At 46.0% G+C, this 19,961-nt stretch overlaps 1 protein-coding gene across 1 annotated transcript in view; it reads left to right on the forward strand.

Annotated features, from left to right (window-relative positions):
* ERBB4 (erb-b2 receptor tyrosine kinase 4) overlaps positions 1–19,961 on the forward strand; it is a 1,004,693-nt gene that overhangs the window by 631,009 nt on the left and 353,723 nt on the right. The gene's annotated exons all lie outside the window — the stretch shown is intronic.

Raw genomic sequence — 19,961 nt, forward strand, 5'->3', positions numbered from 1 at the left:
GGGCCTGCTCAGGGACATTGTGACAAAGTGAGCCTGTCTGTCACGTTTGGATTTCTACAATACAGATGTGTCCTGCCTTAACTTGTCTCTAAACTCGAGATGTATGGCATGATGTGTTAATCAAAAAGAGGGGAAAAAAAGGATACGCCCGATGGATACTTCAATGGATGTCAACCGTTGTCCATCCATTGCCCTTAAGCTCCCATGTTAAAAGAATATCCTTTTTTAGTGGATGATTGTGACAAATGTCCCATAGAGATGTCATCTGTTAGCCACCTATCTCTAAGCATGTTTTTTTGTACTGCATGGTGAGAGTGTATTATATTTATATCCTAACAATCATATAACTTAACCCTTTCCAATCCACTGTCTGACGTCTAAAGACATTCTGATTGAAGGCTGCACAGCTCCGATGTCGGAAGACATCCGGCAGGGTACTCTTACTATATATTACTGGCCGCTTTCTTGTCAGGAGCCTCTCCAGCATGTCCCATACCACAGTACTGGCTCTAGCCAATAGATGGCGCCATTGTATAATAGCAGGAAGAGAAAGCCCCCTAGGAAACCCTGAATCCAAAATTGGACTGCAAAGGGTTAATGCAATTTAAGTAAGATTAAGGGCGGAGATGTAACTCCACCTGTGTAATAACTCTTTATTCTAGTTTCTACCTGTTGTTTGATTGTAAACTAGTTAGATGCCAACAATACAAATATACAGGAGGAAATGTATTAAGATCAGCATTTCTCACCCTGTCTTTCCGCTGGCGCACAATGTGCCTAACATATGAAGAACTAAAAACCAGGCACCTCAGAGGATATAGTAATAGCACAAAGTATTGAAATATTTAATTAACAAAGACTGCAGGGGAGAGCCAAGTTAGAAGAAAATGGCTTCACCCCTCAATTTCTAAACAGGCACTAAACTACTTAATGGACCCATTCTGGAACATTAGTAATTCCTCAAAGAAGTTTATTAGCAGATGAAGGTCAATGGCAGGTAAAAATGCCTTATAAAACTGTAAGTACCTGTATGGTACATTTTATTCATATAGCTGCAGAGGAAGGGGAAGCAACTTTGATGTCCCGAAACACGTTGAGCCATTGACCTTCATCTACTAATAAACTTCTTTGAATATTACCAATGTTCCAAAGTGGGACCATTAACTAGTTTCATGCCTGTTTGAAATTGAAGGGTTGAGCCATTTTCTTCTAACTTGCCTCCCCCTAAAGTGAGTATACATCCTGATTACTTAAGTATTTAAATATTTGTTGGTATTAGTGTATCCTCTGAGGCACCTGTTTTTTGGTTCTTTTATCGAATATTAATGCTTGGCCTCTAAAGGCATGATGACCTGGATGGCTGCCTTAGGGCGCCCACCCACTGGCGTTTTTTTTCCCTGCGAAATTCGCAGCATTTTTTTTCTCCTGGGGGTCTATGGGACTTGTAATGTTAAAATCGCGATCGCGCAAAATCGCAATTTATCGCGGTAAATCGCGATTTTGCGCGATCGCGATTTTAACATTACAAGTCCCATAGACCCCTGCAGAAAAAAATTGCTGCGAATTTCGCAGGGAAAAAAATACGCCAGTGGGTGGGCGCCCTTAAAAAGAGGATACTGAGGATACAGATGTAGTGACTGCAGCTACATTTATTTGGCTCCCTCTGGACTATTGGTGTGGCATCATTGGATGCTGCAACCCTGGTGGGTTCTTTGTTTTCCCTACAGTGGTTGGGGTTTATTAATCCATTTGTTGTTGACACAGTTGGGATTAGTTTTTGTTATATATAACATATGAATAGGCACATACCTCTTCATATCTTAGGCACATCTCGGCTCCTCCATGCAACTTATCAGACATCTATGCCCGCTGGAAGCTGGCATAAATTTGTGGTATAATTTACTCCAGTTTTCAAAAAAGTGTTGGTCCAGGGCAGGCACACCTCTTTTTCAGGAAGTGGCGCAGAGTGCCATACCACTCAAAAAGTCGCAACATTTTTGTGCAAGTGGGACTTGCACCAAATCTTGTGGAGGGCAGTGAGATGCTTGTCAGCCTCCATATATAATAACTCACAGTAGACAGATAATTGTATTAGCACCAACTATCAGTTCTTCAAAGAAATCTACTTAGAAGTGAAAGGCTCCATAAAAAACATTAATATGGAGACCCCACTTGATGCTTATGGATACCACCTTAACTCCAGTACCATCTGTTTAACATTTCATATTTCTTGTGGAATTTAATTTGCAGAATCTGCACCCAATTTCCAATGCATTGTGTCCAATCTGTGTCTAAACCTGCAACAAAATCCACAATGAAATCTGCATGCAGATGTAGTTGTGTATTCCAGCTGCTCTCACAGTCTAAGACTATATGTAAGGATATGTAAGAACCTGACCTTATGCAGAGACTCCTCAGAAATTGCATGTTAGAAAACAAAGGAGGGTGGAATGGATAAAAGATCAGATTGCTCTTCTTAAATGCAAGAGATGTCAGCATCAACAATTCGACAATAACCTTTGAGCCCTCCTTCCCATTGTGTATGTTAACGGACATGTAAATCTTCATTATTAGAGACTATTTCTTGTTTCATTGCTTCCAAATCAGTGTGCACCCTATGTAGCAGCAGATTAAATCAGATGTTTGTCTTGCTACATTCTTTGCCACTCACGAACCAATGCAAGAAAGTGGACATTTCCCCTTTGTCATTGACATTTCCCTTAAGATGAAGCTGTGTCTTACGCTATCACAGTGCACGACATTGAACTGCTTAGAAGACCTTTTATTAAAACGGTCACAGTGATTGTCAATTTCCTAGGAATTCTCATATGGTGCTCTCACAAAGGGGTTGACGTCTGCAGAGTAGTTGAGCCTTCTTGATTGTAAGATTGGGAATGTAAATACCAAACCTCCAAGTTGTTGCCTGTGTAGCAATAATTGTATCTGCAAATGATTTGCAAAATCTGGATGCCGATGTGTAAATATCACTAAACCCAGATGTCGTCAGAAATATTCTTCCCACTACGACTGCCTTCTAGCTAATGGCCCACATAATTCCCGCTTCAAATTGTCAGAGGGGATTCAGGCTTCTTCTACCTTGGAATGCAGCTTCTGCTTCCCTGCGCTTTGCAGTGTGGTCACTGAGCTGAAATATAGAAGGTTAAATCCCTCATTTTGATTATTACAGCACGCTGCCCTCCCGGTCCTCCCCTAATACAAACCTGACATTTCAAATCTGCACAACCCAGCTCCTCGGAAATCAACTGTGCAGAGCAATGAGGAAGGTTTCAAAGGCTGACTGATCATGAATAGCCCGGTGTATCGCAGCAGGCTGATGTTCAAGGGGTCCTGGGGTTACAGCTGGTTAACCGATGCCCTGCTACTCAGAGTGCTGCAATCCTCATCTTCTACTTCAGGAAATGGGAAGAAGAAAATGTATTAGTACCAGTAGGTGTCCTATCTCTTCTGCAAAATGTTATGAATGTAAACTTTAGGGCTGTGTCTTACATTTATTCTTGTTAACGTATATCCTGAAGAAGGTCACACGGCAGAGGAAGAGTTGTGACAAAGTAAAACGGGGCCATTTCTCAAACGATATTCAAAGACACGGCCATGTAAGATGTCACCAATCACATCTGATGTCATTGAAGACACTGGGCTCTGGTGCCAAATCTGTAACTGGAATACCCTCCTACCAGGTGCCCTTTATAATGCTGCTGACTTTGGACCACCTTAGGCATCGGGGCCCAGGAGGGTGGGGGGAGAATGGAGCACTGTTACCTCTGCATCTTCTATAGCTACCCCCGTGTGGATGACAAATGTAATATAATATGTTAGATATGCTACGTGATATCCAGTTACATAAAGTACACTATTTTGTAATATGCTGTAAGATCAAAATGTACATTGACCCCTTAAAGACCAGAGTGCTTCAGTCCGAAAGAACCAGACCCTTTTTTTAATTTTGTGCATGTGATGGTTTTATGGCCCATTTTTTTTTTCCTGGCCTTTCAAAAATATTTTTGCTATGATTTCTTTTTTTTAACAAAATTTTTGTTTTTATTTTTATTTTATTCAGTGTAATTAGGGGGAAAGCTTTTTGAAATTTATAGTTCTTTACTATTAACCCATTCATTCACCAGGACATAAATTTACAACATGGGGTTGAGGGGTTTGTATAGAATGGGATTGGGGGTCGATCCCTCTCTATACATGGCAGGTGCTAGCTGTCTTTGACAGCTGACACCTGCCTGAAGTAACCGTGATCAGCATGAGCACTGATCATTGGTCCTGGCCCTCTGTGTGGCCAGATGGATTGCCTGTCAGAATATAGTATAATGCAATAGTATATACTATGAGCGCTCAAGTGGATGCAAGTTCAAGACCCCTACGGTGACTTAAAAAAACAGTTTTTAAAAAAGTTTTATTTATTAGAAAAAAATAAAAGGTAGTAAAGGTTAAAAAAATTACCATATTTATAATAAAAAAAGCAAAACAAAAAAAACCCCAAGAACATATTTGGTATCGCTGCATCCATAAAAGTCTGATCTTAAAGAGTAACACATTACTAGAGATGAGCGAACGTACTCGTCCGAGCTTGATACTCGTTCGAGTATTAGCGTGTTCAAGATGCTCGTTACTCGTGACGAGTACCACGCGATGTTCGAGTTACTTTCACTTTCATCTCTGAGACTTTAGCTCGCTTTTCTGGCCAATAGAAAGACAGGGAAGACATTACAACTTCCCCCTGCAACGTTCAAGCCCTATACCACCCCCCTGCAGTGAGTGGCTGGCGAGATCAGGTGTCACCCGAGTATAAAAATCGGCCCCTCCCGTGGCTCGCCACAGATTTGTTCTGACATAGAGGAGGGAAAGTGCTGTTGGTGCCGGAGCTGCAATAGGCAAAGTGTTAGGAGTATTTTTGGCTTCAAGAACCCCAACGGTCCTTCTTAGGGCCACATCTAACCGTGTGCAGTAGTGTGGAGGCTGCTTTTTGCAGTGTTGCACTTTTTTTTTTTTTGTATATCGGCCGTGCAGAGCATTGCGCCCTGCAGTAATTATACATAGTGCAGGGCCAGCAGTGGTGGTGAGGCAGGGAGAGAAGACATATATTGTGAGGCAGGGACAGAAGACATATATTGTGAGGCAGGGACAGAAGACATATATTGTGAGGCAGGGACAGAAGACATATATTTATTGAATATAGGCAGTGGGCCTTTGCAAAAACATTTGGGGAAAAAAATCTATTTGGGCTGCCTGTGACTGTCCTCAGTGTTCTGGGTCTGTGCTGGGTGTAGTTGTCCTCCTAATTCATACGCAGCCAGCTAAGTGTTACAGCAGGCTTGCGCAAAATTATTTCCTGGCTCTGTGTTGGCTGTTACATCACATTCCAGTCCACAGTGCAACAGTCTGCAGTTATTTTACATACTCCAGGGCCAGTAGTGGAGACTCAGGGACAGAAGACATATACAGTGTATATAGACAGTGGGCCTTTGCAAAAACATTTGGGGAAAAAAATCTATTTGGGCTGCCTGTGACTGTCCTCAGTGTTCTGGGTCTGTGCTGGGTGTAGTTGTCCTCCTAATTCATACGCAGCCAGCTAAGTGTTACAGCAGGCTTGCGCAAAATTATTTCCTGGCTCTGTGTTGGCTGTTACATCACATTCCAGCCCACAGTGCAACAGTCTGCAGTTATTTTACATACTCCAGGGCCAGTAGTGGAGACGCAGGGACAGAAGACATATACAGTGTATATAGACAGTGGGCCTTTGCAAAAACATTTGGGGAAAAAAATCTATTTGGGCTGCCTGTGACTGTCCTCAGTGTTCTGGGTCTGTGCTGGGTGTAGTTGTCCTCCTAATTCATATGCAGCCAGCTAAGTGTTACAGCAGGCTTGAGCAAAATTATTTCCTGGCTCTGTGTTGGCTGTTACATCATATTCCAGTCCACAGTGCAACAGTCTGCAGTTATTTTACATACTCCAAGGCCAGTAGTGGTGACGCAGGGACAGAAGACATATACAGTGTATATAGGCAGTGGGCCTTTGCAAAAACATTTGGGGAAAAAAATCTATTTGGGCTGCCTGTGACTGTCCTCAGTGTTCTGGGTCTGTGCTGGGTGTAGTTGTCCTCCTAATTCATACGCAGCCAGCTAAGTGTTACAGCAGGCTTGCGCAAAATTATTTCCTGGCTCTGTGTTGGCTGTTACATCACATTCCAGTCCACAGTGCAACAGTCTGCAGTTATTTTACATACTCCAGGGCCAGTAGTGGAGACGCAGGGACAGAAGACATATACAGTGTATATAGACAGTGGGCCTTTGCAAAAACATTTGGGGAAAAAAATCTATTTGGGCTGCCTGTGACTGTCCTCAGTGTTCTGGGTCTGTGCTGGGTGTAGTTGTCCTCCTAATTCATACGCAGCCAGCTAAGTGTTACAGCAGGCTTGCGCAAAATTATTTCCTGGCTCTGTGTTGGCTGTTACATCATATTCCAGTCCACAGTACAACAGTCTGCAGTTATTTTACATACTCCAGGGCCAGTAGTGGTGACGCAGGGACAGAAGACATATACAGTGTATATAGGCAGTGGGCCTTTGCAAAAACATTTGGGGAAAAAAATCTATTTGGGCTGCCTGTGACTGTCCTCAGTGTTCTGGGTCTGTGCTGGGTGTAGTTGTCCTCCTAATTCATACGCAGCCAGCTAAGTGTTACAGCAGGCTTGTGCAAAATTATTTCCTGGCGTTCCGTAAGCGAAGTTAGCCTCCAACCACAGGCCAATAAGCGGCACATTTAACTACAGCGTTCTGTTTCTGCACTACTGGTAATACACCATGCTGAGGGGTAGGGGTAGGCCTAGAGGACGTGGACGCGGGCAAGGACGCGGAGGCCCAAGTCAGGGTGTGGGCACAGGCCGAGCCAGTGTGGTGGCCAGGGGTAGAGGCAAGGCCAGACCGAATAATCCACCAACTGTTTCCCAAAGCGCCCCCTTGCGCCATGCCACCTTGCAGAGGTCAAGGTGCTCTACGGTGTGGCAGTTTTTCACAGAGATGCCTGACGACCGACGAACAGTGGTGTGCAACCTTTGTCGCGCCAAGATCAGCTGGGGAGCCACCACCACCAGCATGCGCAGGCATATGATGGTCAAGCACCCCACAAGGTGGGACGAAGGCCGTTCACCACCTCCGGTTTGCACCACTGCTTCTCCCCCTGTGCCCCAACCTGCCACTGAGATCCAACCCCCCTATGAGGACACAGGCACTACCGTCTCCTGGCCTGCACCCACACCCTCACCTCCGCTGTCCTCTGCCCCATCCAGCAATGTCTCTCAGCCTAGCGTCCAGACGTCGCTAGCGCCACTGTTTGAGCGCAAGCGCAAGTACGCCGCCATGCACCCGCACGCTCAAGCGTTAAACGTGCACATTGCCAAATTGATCAGCCTGGAGATGCTGCCGTATAGGTTTGTGGAAACGGAGGCTTTCAAAAGCATGATGGCGGCGGCGGCCCCGCGCTACTCGGTACCCAGTTGCCACTACTTTTCCCGATGTGCCATCCCAGCCCTGCACGACCACGTCTCCCGCAACATTGTACGCGCCCTCACCAACGCGGTTACTGCCAAGGTCCACTTAACAACAGACACGTGGACAAGCACAGGCGGGCAGGGCCACTATATCTCCCTGACGGCACATTGGGTGAATTTAGTGGAGGCTGGGACCGAGTCAGAGCCTGGGACCGCTCACGTCCTACCCACCCCCAGAATTGCGGGCCCCAGCTCGGTGGTGGTATCTGCGGCGGTGTATGCTTCCTCCACTAAACCACCCTCCTCCTCCTCCTATGCAACCTCTGTCTCGCAATCAAGATGTGTCAGCAGCACGTCGCCAGCAGTCGGTGTCGTGCGGCACGGCAGCACAGCGGTGGGCAAGCGTCAGCAGGCCATGCTGAAACTACTCAGCTTAGGAGAGAAGAGGCACACGGCCCACGAACTGCTGCAGGGTCTGACAGAGCAGACCGACCGCTGGCTTGCGCCGCTGAGCCTCCAACCGGGCATGGTCGTGTGTGACAACGGCCGTAACCTGGTGGAGGCTCTGCAGCTCTGCAGCCTCACGCACGTGCCATGCCTGGCCCATGTCTTTCATTTGGTGGTTCAGCGTTTTCTGAAAAGCTACCCACACTTGTCATACCTGCTCGGAAAGGTGCGCCGGGTGAGCGCACATTTCCGCAACTCCAAGACGAACGCTGCCACCCTGCAGACCCTGCAACATCGGTTTAATCTGCCAGTGCACCGATTGCTGTGCGACGTGCCCACATGGTGGAACTCTACGCTCCACATGTTGGCCAGGCTCTATGAGCAGCGTAGAGCTATTGTGGAATACCAACTCCAACATGGGGGGCGTAGTGGGAGTCAGCCTCCTCAATTCTTTACGGAAGAGTGGGCCTGGTTGGCAGACATCTGCCAGGTCCTTGGAAACTTTGAGGAGTCTACCCAGATGGTGAGCGGGGATGCTGCAATCATTAGCGTCACCATTCCTCTGCTATGCCTCTTGAGAAGTTCCCTGCAAAGCATAAAGGCAGATGCTTTGCGCTCGGAAACAGAGCCGGGGGAAGACAGTATGTCGCTGGATAGTCAGAGCACCCTCATGTCTATATCTCAGCGCGTTGAGGAGGAGGAGGAGGGGGAGGAGCATGAGGAGGAGGGGGAAGAGACAGCTTGGCCCACTGCTGAGGGTACACATGCTGCTTGCCTGTCATCCTTTCAGCATGTATGGCCAGAGGAGGAGGAGGGGAGGAGGAGGAGGAGGATCCTGAAAGTGATCTTCCTAGTGAGGACAGCCATGTGTTGCGTACAGGTACCCTGGCACACATGGCTGACTTCATGTTAGGATGCCTTTCTCGTGACCCTCGCGTTACACGCATTCTGGCCACTACGGATTACTGGGTGTACACACTGCTCGACCCACGGTTTAAGGAGAACCTTTCCACTCTCATACCCGAAGAGGAAAGGGGTTTGAGAGTGATGCTATACCACAGGACCCTGGTGGACAAGCTGATGGTAAAATTCCCATCCGACAGCGCTAGTGGCAGAAGGCGCAGTTCTGAGGGCCAGGTAGCAGGGGAGGCGCGGAGATCAGGCAGCATGTACAGCACAGGCAGGGGAAGACTCTCTAAGGCCTTTGACAGCTTTCTGGCTCCCCAGCAAGACTGTGTCACCGCTCCCCAGTCAAGGCTGAGTCGGCGGGAGCACTGTAAAAGGATGGTGAGGGAGTACGTAGCCGATCGCACGACCATCCTCGGTGACGCCTCTGCCCCCTACAACTACTGGGTGTCGAAGCTGGACACGTGGCCTGAACTCGCGCTGTATGCCCTGGAGGTGCTTGCTTGTCCTGTGGCTAGCGTCTTGTCAGAGAGGGTGTTTAGTGCGGCTGGGGGAATCATCACGGATAAGCGTACCCGCCTGTCAACCGACAGTGCCGACAGGCTTACACTCATCAAGATGAACAAAGCCTGGATTTCCCCAGACTTCTCTTCTCCACCAGCGGACAGCAGCGATACCTAAGCAATACGTAGGCTGCACCTGCGGATGGAAGCATCGTTCTCTATCACCATCAAAAACGGGGACATTTTTGCTTCATCAATCTGTGCATAATATTCCTCCTCCTCCTCCTGCTCCTCCTCCTGAAACCTCACATAATCACGCCGAACGGGCAATTTTTCTTAGGCCCACAAGGCTTAGTTGAAACTTTCACCTGAACCAATTTTTATTTTAACTGGGCTGCCTCCAGGCCTAGTTACAAATTAAGCCACATTAACCAAAGCGATTAATGGGTTTCACCTGCCCTCTTGGTTGGGCATGGGCAATTTTTCTGAGGTACATTAGTACTGTTGGTACACCAATTTTTGGGGGCCCTCGCCTACAGTGTAATCCAATTAATTTTTAGCCCACCTGCATTACAGCTGACGTTACATCAGCTGTGTTGGGCACTGCAATGGGATATATTTATGTACTGCCGGTGGGTTCCAGGGAGCCACCCATGCCGTGGGTCCACACGGAGTTGTAACTGCATGTGTCCACTTCTAAAGAACCCCAGTCTGACTGGGGCATGCAGTGTGGGCCAAAGCCCACTTGCATTAAACATGACATTACCTCAGCTGTGATGGGCACTGCAATGGGAAACATTAATGTACAGCCGGTGGGTTCCAGGGAGCCACCCATGCTGTGGGTGCACACGGAATTCCCATTGCGGAGTTGTACCTGCCTGTGACTATTTATAAAAAACCGCGGTCTGACTGGGGCATGCAGACACCTTGACAGAATGAATAGTGTGTGGCACATAGGTTCCCCATTGCTATGCCCACGTGTGCAGCTCCTGATGGCGGTGGCACAGGATTATATTTCTCATTGCTTCTGTACAGCATTGTGGGCTATTGCCCCGCCCCTTTTAAAGAGGGTTGCTGCCTAGCCGTGCCAACCCTCTGCAGTGTGTGCCTGCGGTTCCTCCTCATGGCAGACACACTTATAAATAGACATGAGTGTGGCGTGGCATGAGTGCAGCTGAAGGCTGCGCAGGGACACTTTGGTGTGCGCTGTGGACACTGGGTCGTGCGGGGGGGGGGGGGGTTGGGCAGCATGTAACCCAGGAGAAGTGGCAGCGGAGTGTCATGCAGGCAGTGATTGTGCTTTGTTGGAGGTAGTGTGGTGCTTATCTAAGGTATGCATTGCTAATGAGGGCTTTTCAGAAGTAAAAGTTGTTGGGGAGGGGCCACTCTTGCCGCTATTGTGGCTTAATAGTGGGACCTGGGAACTTGAGATGCAGCCCAACATGTAGCCCCTCGCCTGCCCTATCCGTTGCTGTGTCGTTCCCATCACTTTCTTGAATTGCCCCGATTTTCAGAAATGGAAACCTTAGCGAGCATCGGCGATATACAAAAATGCTCGGGTCGCCCATTGACTTCAATGGGGTTCGTTACTCGAAACAAACCCTCGAGCATCGCGAAAATTTCGTCCCGAGTAACGAGCACCCGAGCATTTTGGTGCTCGCTAATCTCTACACATTACTTATTTTGCACGATGGACGTCATCAGAAAAAAATCTCCAACGTCATCTCTAACAGAAAAAGTGATTAAAAGTGTCCAAAAACTTGTATGTACTCCAAAATGGTACCAATGCAAACTACAGGATGTCCCACAGAGCGAATGCATGGGAAGAATATCCACTGGAAGCTTACACAATCTTCATTCAAACCCAAGTCCCCAGTGCTGCAAGGCAACTGTGCTGCATATATTCTGTATAACTGTGCATAGTCCACACTCCTACAGATGGCACAAATTGGTAAAATCTACAGTGGGCACCTTCACCTTGATTACTATGGCAACAATTACTGTGAACAGAATACCCGCCACAAGAATAAGTGTATTAAATATTCGCTGGAGACTTGGAAGGTGCGTACTGAAGGTTTTACCAGTCTCTTATAACAGACAGCTATAACATATAGAAGGTGATTAGTTGTATAAAAACTTACTTCCCTATTTTTAATTTTTGATGTACATGTAACAGGTGTGAGATATGGCGCCATTTATGCAAAGGCTTTACACAGGTTCAGTTAAACAGACAACACTTAGGCCTCCTGCCCATGAACCGAGCGGGAAACGCCTGCGGTTTTATGCTGTGGAAATCCCAGGGGAAAAAAATTACTACTATAATAATGGACACCTCCCACCGCGAAAAAAATGTGGTAAAATAGAACATACCGCGATTTTTTCCCACAACATAAATCCACGGCAGAATCACGTATGTGAGGACTGAGCCATTAGGTTTAATAGAGCCTAATAGCTGCGTTATTCTGCTGCAGGAAAAGCGGCATAAATCCGTCCGTGGGCATTAGCCCTTAAACATTGATGAATAAGGGCTCATGCCCATGGCCATGACGGGCTCCGCAAGCGGAATACAACAGCGGAGTCCATCATAGCGCCCCACCAAAGACCCCATACTCACCTCCGAATCCGCTGTGTAGCTCCCGCATGACACTGCTGGCGCTGTACTACAGCGGAAGTATAGCGTGACTGGCGGCTTCCATTGACTACAATGGAAGCTGTCTGCACGCATTCCCGCGGCAAATAGGGCATGCCGTGGGTAATTTCACGAAGCGGAATTTCGTGGTGGAATTCTGCAGCGTGTACATTGAGCTATTAGGTTGAATAGAACCTAATGGCTGCAGTGAAACGCCGCGGCATTAACCCTAAAGCTGTGGTAATAACATACAATAGTATTATTTGGACAGAATGTAACAATTTACTAATTATCAATTAACACCATAACACAGTCCTTCCCTATGAATGAGATACACTTAATACCATGCGCACGCTTGTGGAATATCACAGTCTATTTACGGTTTACCCTGGCCGGGGGTAAGACACTCCATAGATACTATTTGGTGAGAGCTCCCTCTTAAGCAACTTATTCAGAATCTTCAGTTAACCGAATAACAAAATCTGTCTGGTTAGAATATACATTCACTGTCCAATGAACATCTGATTAGCACAGTACTTTTGGGGAGGCGGTATGCTGATCAATCAAGCATGATACAATCTATCACAGATAACGTGGGCGGTGGTACGTCCAACTGCGAACACTTCCAAAACTTGGCTGTTCAGATAGTTGCCGATCTTTGCCTAACTGCTGTTGTCCTTTATCATGATGAAATTATGGAGCTTGCTGTTGGTGACCACAATTGGGCAACTGAAGTCTCCTCAGGCACCCACTAAATCTGTTTCTGGAGCCCGGCAAGCACTGCTTCAATCACCCTTATCGCTCTCTCAGGTACACAAGTCCAACTGCAGGTCAGCTCTGCTGCAGCTCTCACTGGCTGAATCTCTCTTTTTCCTGCACTCTTTGAAACTGTTGATTCACACAAGAGCGCAGGAAAAGGACCTCTCTTTTCTATCCAGTCCTACAGCCAATTAGTGTACAGCTCAGGTCCTGACAGTCCATAGAACCAACAATCAGAATGAACAGAATCATGTGACCTTTCTCTGAAGCTCTTGTCATGGCCGTAAAACAAGGCACAGCAGTAATATTTATATAACTTGACACATAATGCATTGTGATAATTTCACTGCAGTGTACTATGATGCTATAGATCAGGTTTTCGGAATACGCCTGTCATGTTTATGATTGCTATATCTATACATGGAGACGTACAATGATGCTACTAGTATTGAGATTTCACAATGCTAATCATTACTCGTGGTGAAGCATTGAACGCACTTGTTCTGGGTTTATAAAAAGAAGCATGCACTGGATTCTCCCAATATTATAGTTCATTGCATCATGTCTGCTTGAAACAATACTGAAATAATACAAATAGTTGCCTGTTCCTTGATTTTAACAAAAATATTACACCTTGTGCTTGCGATGGTCACTCTCATAACATGTGCTGATTAGAGATGAGCGAGCGTACTAGGTAAGGACAGATACTTGAGCGAGTATTGTCCTTACGAGTACCTCCCTGCTCGCCCGCAAAGATTCGGGTGCCGGAGGGGGGTGAGCGCTGTGTTGTGGGTGTGAGCAGGAGGGAGCGGGGGAAGAGAGATCCCCACCCCCGCCGCTCCCCCCATCACCCGAATCTTTTCAAGCGAGTATATGTCCTTACTGAGTACGCTCGCTGATCTCTAGTGCTGATTATTAGTGTAAGCTAGCAAAGGTCAGCTGTTATATTAAAGAGGTTGTCTCACGAAAGCAAGTGGGGTTATACACTTCTGTATGGCCATATTAATGCACTTTGTAATATACATCGTGCATTAAATATGAGCCATACAGAAGTTATTCACTTACCTGCTCCGTTGCTAGCGTCCCCGTCGCCATGGCTCTGTCTAATTTCGCTTTCTTCTGGCGTTTTTAGACGCGCTTGCGCTGTGCGGTCTTCTTCCTGGTGAATGGGGCCGCTCGTGCCGGAGAGCTGGTCATCGTAGCTCCGCCCCGTCATGTGTGCCGATTCCAGCCAATCAGGAGGCTGGAATCGGCAATGGACAGAGCCCACGGTGCACCATGGGAAAGGACCCGCGGTGCATCGTGGGTGAAGATCCTGGCGGCCATCTTGGTGAAGGAAGAAGTAGGAAGAAGGAAGACGTCGCAGAGCGGGGATTCGGGTAAGTAATATGTATTTTTTTTTTAACACATCCATTGGGGTTGTCCTGCGCCGAACGGGGGGCCTATGGAAAAAAAAAAAACGTTTCGGCGCGAGACAACCCCTTTAAGTCATTGATTTTTATGTGTATTTTGCATGAAATCCCTTTATTTCAGTGTAAAGCTGGTTTCGCACGGGCGACAAAATCACACGATTTTCTCGCGATGCGACAGTGCTACAGATCGCATGTTTGTGAATCCCATGCTTCCCAATGGGTTCCTTCACATTAGCAATGTTTTGTAGGCCGCTACATTGCGAGAAACAAATTGCAGGTTGCTAAATATTACCGCGATTTGCAATGTTTTGTAGCCCATGATTCCCTATGAAGCCTTCCATTATGTTGCATCGCATCACACAAAAATGCGGTGAAGGCTAGTTAAACAAGTGCTGCATGTTCTATCTTTTCGAGTTCAGTGAAACACATCACATGGTGTATGATGCGAGTGCGATCTGAGGGTTCCCATTGAAAACAATGGAAAACACTTCCCGATCCTCTGACGCAGCTGAAAGCCAGGCCGAAGGATCGCTGCTTTGCTGGGGGGATTAGAGGCTTGTTGACGGAAAACCACTGGGGAGCACGTGTTTAGGCAGTTTTGCACAAATGCTTCTCCCAGCTCCTCCCTCCAGATGCAATTTGAAGTTCAACCCCTTCCAGTCCCGTACTTGGCTAGGAGGGGAAGTAGGGACAAACACGGGACTGGAGCATGCCAGTGCTGGTCGGGGAGCAGCGACTAGAGCTCCACCGCTCTGGCCCCTCAGTTAGAGCATAGTGCTGCACTAGGCTCCCGCTCACCTCCACAGTGTGCCCAAAAATCTTTCACCCTACAGGGGCAATTTAAAACGGCTGGAGCTGCGTCAGATAAATGCAGCTTCCAGCAGCAGCAGGCCAGTGACAAACATGGTGGCAGCCATTTTTATGGGACAATAGAGTGGCTACATCCCCATGCTGGGGGCAGTCATGGAGCACCCTGAGACCCTGAAACTTCTTTGGGCCCTGAAGACCTAGGGGCAAAGAAGGAGGGCCCACTGCATAGCTGGGGAGAACCATCCCACAGCTTGTGGAAGGAGACTCCGTCCCGGCACTGCCTGTCTCTGTGACAGCAGTGCAGAAACTTTCCAATTCTATGAAGCAGGAGAGCAAAGTGTGAGAAAACGTCAAGCTCCTGATATGATTTAGGGTAAAATCTCTGGACAGAATGGGGGTGACAGACTCACGGTACTAACAGCGTTAGTGTGATCTAGTATTGGAAATAAAAGTAAGAAAAAAACTTTTGGCATATTTATAATAAAAGAATCTAAATAAAGAAAAAATATATATTTGGTATCGCTGCATCCATAAAAGTCCGATCTATCAAAGTAACGCATTGTTTACCCCGCACGGTGAACGGGGTGAGAAAAAAACACCAGAATTGCGCCTTTTTGGTAACCCCATCTCCAAGGAAAAAATTTAATAAAAGTCATATGTACTCCAAAACAGTAACAATAAAAAGTACGGAACGTCCTGCAAAAAATGAGCCCTGACACAACTATGTCAACGAAATAATCAGAAGATGGCAGCAGAAAATAATAAAATAAAATAAAAAATTAAATAAAAGTACAGCAATAAAAACTCTATATAAATTTGATATCGTATAATTGTACTGTCCCATAGGATAAAGTTATCACGCCATTTTTGCTGCAGTGTGTACTCCGTATAATTAAAACCCCCAAAGATGGTGGAAATTAGTTTTCATTTATTTGACTCCACTTAGACGTTTTTCTATACATTATATGGTACATTAAAAAGTACAATTGAAAAATACAGCTCATCCAGCAAAGCACAAGCCCCCAGACAGCTATGTGGATGGAGAATTAAAAGATTAAGGGGTTAACGTCACGTAATAATTGGCATTAAACTCTTATAATATCCACTGCAACTAAAGATACGAGTTCTCGTCACTTGACGTCTTTCGCCGATATATACACCTCCAGTGTAACCACTCCGTTAATCCCTCCTGGCAGCAGCAAGGCACACGGCATTTTCATCACTTTTTCACATCACTATTAGCATGTTTTGTCACTTCTCATTACTGCGGAGTAATCGCTAAATATATCATCATACTGGCCGTAGGCCCTGACCTCAAATGCTCCGACGGGGAAGCGTTCTTCGCTTGCAGAACACATCACATGTCATAGACATCACTTAAAATATCCAGAGGTCGTCACGGCATCATCATGATTTAAGTGTCCTAATCAGTGTTAAGTAATTAATAAAACTTTTTTTAACTCATTTTTCCATTTTTTTTAAATCCCACACGGGACAAGAACTTGCAATTGTTTGATCGCTCCTGCAGTATGATGTAATAATATAGCATTACATCATACCATGATCTGACAGGCAATCTATCAAGCCACGGGCATGACTTAATAGACAATGTACCATAGCAGCCCTAGTGGCTTTCAGAAGGCCCCCGGCTACCATGGCAACTGCACGGCATTCCGTGATCTCAACGTGGGGACCTACAAACATCATTCAGGGAATTTAAATTCAGTTATCAGAATTGATAGAGACATTTAAAGGGTTAACAGCTCCAGTCAGCGGCGCTGCTGATCGGAGCTGTTGCAGGTGGATGGCGGTCACCCGCCTCCATTCACTCGCTGACTAGTTGCTTCATTTCAGTGAGCAGAAACAAAGCTAATAGCATCTACTGAGGGGTTTATCGCTCAGTACTAGAGATGAGCGAGCATACTTTCTAAGGCAAACTACTCGCGCGAGTAGTGCCTTATGCAAGTACCTGCCCGCTTGGCTCTAAAGATTCGGGTGCCGGCGGGGGGGAGAGGTGAGTTGCGGGAGTGAGCAGGGAGGAGCGGGGGGGGGGGGGAATGAGAGATCTCCCCCCGTTCCTCCCCACTCTCCCCCGCCGGCACCCAAATCTTTAGAGACGAGTGGGCAGGTACTTGCATAAGGCACTACTCGCTCGAGTAGTTTGCGTTAGCGAGTATGCTCGCTCATCTCTACTCAGTACCCTTTGAGCGAATTTCCAGCCAATAGTTGCCCATGTAAAGCCAACCCAATTTTCTTAGTACATATGAAAAATTGAATAGATTATTCTTCTTGAGTTTGTTTCTAACAGCAAGCATGGGCATATGTAACATAAAGGAAGCAAGTAGTTGCTTGAGTGCACAGGTTAACCCTTTTCTTGCCCAGTATCTTCCTATAATGGTTGAGAAGGGAGAGAATTGGGCAAACGGGTAATAAGCTCTCATCACCCCAAATGTGTGTGTGGGGGGTCATTTGTTACTTTGAGTCGGCACATAAGCCAAGAGGGAAATTAAGGCAAGGTATACCTGTAACACCCTACTTGTATCTAGCTACCATTCTGACTTCTAGATGCCCAGATACAGTATCCTTGCAAAAGATTCTGTCTGTTTTATCCATATTGAACAGTAGGGGGCAACACTGAACATATGAAATAGGAAACAATGGCCATCTCATCGCCGATTGTTGCTTAATACTGAAGCTGTTAATCTTTCCTAAACTCGGTACCGGATTATATATCCAATAACCCTCCGTTCTGTCTTCCCCGTAAGCTCCTTTGCACTGGTAACATATCACAATTCCCAATCAGAGGTTTCTTAGAAATGATGCGGATCCCTGATTAAATTAATATATAATAAAACTGTAAAAACGGCTTATGCGTGATCTGGTAGGTAATGGAATCTAACCCGGCTCTTTATTATTAATATTAAGCTACAGCAGCTTTAATTTACCTTATGCGGAAAGTAATATGACTTTGAAGCAATTGGAATATTAATGCGCTTGATTAAATATAAAACTGTTTATTGGAGCGGAGAGGGGCTTTAACCACTTGTTTTTATTTTTTTTTCTTCTTCCTTCCATAATACTGCAGATGAGCGAGGATTTTAGTAGACAAATTGATTCAGAGTTGACGTATTAAATATTAACTGCAATTTGCCATTAATGTCATGTTTAGAAAAGCATTCAGAATGTGTTTGAAGTTATTCTGTGTTCATTGTCACTGGTTTATATTTTATGAGACACTTCTGGGGTATAAAGTCTATATAGGTTAATAAAATGTTTACAGTATTCTGCGCAAATCTCATCCCGGCTCCTTCCCCACTAATGCTGGAGGAATAAATTGGTTATATATGAATCCTTTCAGAGGCTTTTCCCTTACAGTATATTGTGATAAGTAGAGATATATATAATACCTTCTGTATGTATTACAATATACAGTAAGGGAAAAGCCTCTGAAAGGAGATATATATATATATATATATATATATATATATATATATATATATATATAATCGCAAGCTGAATTCCTCAGCTATGAAAGGGGTAGACTTCTGTGCAAGTGTTAGGGATGTCGTATCGGATCCTGGGAGTTTCAGTATATTTTACAGAAACTCTTCTAGAAAGTTATTCTTGAAAGTGCTTCTATGTAAAAGAGTATGGTGGACGTTGATTTGCTGTGGATTTTAGGCTTTATTCACACAAGCGTTCTGCCATGATTATTTTGCTGCGCTAAAACACTGTCCGAAAACTGAGCCCATCTAAAGCATTGGATTCCAATGCTTTTGTTCAGATGGGCGATTTTTTGGTGCGTAAAATCGGCTGGACGGAAAAGATACGGTGCACATTCCAGTCGGCTGATTTTACGCATACCACGGAAAAGATAGGTCTTGATCTATCTTTTGTGGGAATACGCCGGCTGGTTCCACAGACTCCTATGGGAGCCTATGAGAGCTGCCAGAAAAGGGAGGTGGGTGGGAGTTTAGCAGTGGCTTGCGTTGCTAAAGTCCTTTCTTCTACCATTGTCGGCAGCTTCCATAGGCTGGAGAGGGAGGAGAAGGCTCTGCTGAGGTCCCGCCCCATCTCGTTCCCTCCGTTTGCCAGCAGGCAGCAAGGAGCGGAGAGAAGAAGTGAAGGGGGATGGAGTTTAGCAAAGCTGAACTCTTTCCCCCCAGCTGATGGTATTCCGGGCTGTGGCGTATATATATGATAAACTGAAGATGCAGCCGCGACTTGTTTGCAATTGTTCATGCGATTTACAGCCGCAATGCATCACAGACGAAAATCGCAGAGCCCGTGTGAAAGAGCCTTTATGGTGGATTTTGGTGTGGATCTGAAGCAGATTTCACCCCTTTAAGTTGAATTCAATTGAAAGGGTGAAATCTGCTGCAGATCTGCACCAAAATTAGCAATAAATCCACAGCAAATCAGCGATGTGTGAACAGACCATTAGGTCGTGGTAAGAATCCACAGCAAATGCGTAGTGACAAAATCTGCAAAAGTTTACCTTGGGGCCCCCCAACTTTTCCTAACCCCATAACGCAGAGGCGTAACTTGAAGCTCCTGGTCCCCAATGCAAAACCTGTAACAGGGCCCCCAACTATAATGCTTTATTCATAGTACTGGGCTCCCTATATGGAGAACAGAGGCCTTATGGGCTGCCTAAGGCTCCTGGGCCCTGGTGCAATCGTATCCCCTATAGTTACACCAGTGGTCACATGTGCAGACAACTTTTCCTTTCAGTCAGACTACCAGAGTTTGCTGACTGCTTGTACTTGGCTAGCTTCAGCAGCCAATTGAAATGACTAGAGACATGGTGTACACATCCATGACTACCATTCTATTAGTTTTTGAGCCTTTGGGACCCCAATTCTCATGATCAGTGAGGGTCCCAGCCGTCAGACCCCACCGATTATATAGTTTTCCTCTATCCTGTGGCTACTGGATGACTTCTTCAAGTAAAACAACTCCTTTAAGCTCCTTCATAGA

This window comes from Eleutherodactylus coqui, chromosome 8, assembly GCF_035609145.1.
Source record: "Eleutherodactylus coqui strain aEleCoq1 chromosome 8, aEleCoq1.hap1, whole genome shotgun sequence".
Classification (NCBI taxonomy): domain Eukaryota; kingdom Metazoa; phylum Chordata; class Amphibia; order Anura; family Eleutherodactylidae; genus Eleutherodactylus; species Eleutherodactylus coqui.